We start from the raw sequence: 2472 nt of genomic DNA on the forward strand, positions 1-2472 counted from the left end.
TTTCATTTTTTTTTACCATATACAGATTCTGGTTGACATTTTGTTGTTGATTAATTACTGTGAAGGTTTCATTCCCTTGTTTGGGGCCTCTATTTTTTCTGATAAGAAATAAGCTATTATTCTTATCATTGTTTCCATGCATTATTGTATCTTTTTACCTCTGGCTGCAGTATTTTTCTCTTTATCTTTGATTTTCAGCAGTTTGACATTTATATTCCTAGTGTGGCTTTCTTTGTATTTACCCTACTTGGGATTCACTGAACTTCTGGGATTATTCCTAGGTTGGTGTTTTTTGACAAATTTAGGAAACTTTTGGCTATTATTTCTTAAAATATATTTTTGCTCAGTTTTCCATCTCCTCTCCCACTGAGGCTCCAATTACATATGTGTTATATGTAACTTGATGAGTTACTTGATATTGTTTCACAAATTACTATGTCTCTGTACATTTATTAAAAATCTTTTTTCTTTCTTTGCTTTAGTTTGGATAATTTCTATTGATTTATGTTTTGTCGGGATGAGTCTATTTGAGTTTTATCCCTAGTCCTAGTGCATAGCACTTACTGTAAGGTGTGGGATTTTTTTCTACTAAAGTGTGCCCTAATCCACTTTTCACTGGATTTTTGAGGTAGACAATAAGTTCTCTCCACTCTGGATGGGGTGACATTCATCTCCCAGCACTCTGTGGCCTCTTTTTCATCAGTTTATTTCTTAACCTTTTGCACAGTTGCTGTATGCTGGCCCTTGAGGGTTTGCCCAGTACAAGATCTGCTTATTGAAAGACATGAGCAAAACCCACCTGCCAACTTCTGGGTACTCCTCATACACTCTCCTCTCTTGTTTCCAATCTCTGCTACACAAATTCCAGCCATTTCTGCAGCCCTAAACTCTGATTTCTGTCTCATCAGAGGTAGACCTCTGGTTTCTGCTTGGGTTCAACCTACCTGCACCACAGTTAGGAAAATGACTCAGGACAGAAAGCTGGGGTAAACAGGGAGCTCATTACATGTGTTTCCCTTCTCTCAAGGACCACAGTCCTGCACTGCTAGTTTACCAGTTCCTGAAAACAATTACCGTATTTATTTTTCCTGTTTTATGGTTGTTTAGGTCAGGAGATTAAGTCCAAAATGAATATCTTAGTCATGGCTGGACGTGAAAATGTATCACCTCTTGGGATTTTGGCTAAGATCAAGTGTAGTATCTGTTCTTATTAGTTCTATAAGTTTTGAAAAATGAACACTGGCAGAATCAAGAACTATTATTTTAAAATTATGCTTTGCTAATCATCTTTATCCTTCTGGCAACCCCTTACACAAACCCATCCATCTAACATATGTCCCATTCACTAGAAAAATGTTTTTAATTGTACATCAACTAAACTTCAATTTAAAAAGAAAGAAAAATATTTTTAGATCCAAATCCCTATTAACATATTAGGATATTTGCATTTTTAAAACATATTTTAAAGTAGAAAATCAAAAGAATAAATATTTAAATTTTCATGCATCTCTACTAGCTGATAAAATTAATGAACAAGGTATGTTCCTTTTGATCATCAAATTGCCCCCTCTGATATCAAATATATACTTATCACTACATTTAATCAAATATATACTTGCCATCTTGGTACTACATTTATAGCATAAAAGAACAAGTCTACACAGCTAACATTCTTTCTAACCTCATTACTTTTTTCTTCAGATCATGGCATTTTCTTTCCTTACATAATTCTCCATGTTCTTTTCTCCTTATTACTGCTCATAACTGACATAGAAGATGGGCAGAGTGACAAGAAATTAAACAATGCTTATATTTCATAAGAATATTGACCCTGAGACACCATGGGTTATGATACCTCCTCAATTTGTATTCATGTACTGTATTCAAACAATCAGGTAAAGGGCACCAGGTATAGGGGAGATAAAGAGGAATCAGAAGATCTTAGTTGCAGTCTTCTGCCTTTTACTAACTAGCTGTGAGCCCATAGGTGATTTCATTTAACATCTTGGTTTCAACATCAGTGAAACGTTAGTGTTGGACTAAAGAATTTTAGTATCTAACATTTACTGAGAGTACTTTCTATGTTCCACGTACTATGCCAAGAATCTTAAATATTCAATGTTGTTTAATCTTCACCATAATAAATCTTTGAGATTATTTGTCAGGGTTCTCCAGAGAAACAGAACCAATAGGATATATATATAGAGATATGTGAGAGGAGATTTTTCATTAGAATTTGCTTGCATGGTTATGGAGGCCAAGAATTTCCACAGTATGCCATCTTCAATCTAGAGAACCAGGAAAGCTAGTAGTATAGTCCAGCCCAAGACCAGAGGCCTGAGAACCAGAGGGGTTGCTGATGTAAGTCCCAGAGTTTAAAGACTCGAGAACCAGGAGTTTCAATGTCCAAAGGAAGGCGATATGGGCATCCCAAATCAAGAAAAGAGAGCAAATTAGTCCTTCCTCCTCCTC

At 35.6% G+C, this 2472-nt stretch overlaps 1 pseudogene; it reads left to right on the top strand.

Moving 5' to 3' along the window:
- Positions 1 to 1162: 1162 nt before the first annotated feature.
- Positions 1163 to 1310, top strand: LOC132425156 (U2 spliceosomal RNA; annotated as a pseudogene).
- The last annotated feature ends 1162 nt before the right edge of the window (positions 1311 to 2472 follow it).

This window comes from Delphinus delphis, chromosome 4 (assembly GCF_949987515.2).
Source record: "Delphinus delphis chromosome 4, mDelDel1.2, whole genome shotgun sequence".
NCBI classification, from domain to species: Eukaryota; Metazoa; Chordata; class Mammalia; order Artiodactyla; family Delphinidae; genus Delphinus; species Delphinus delphis.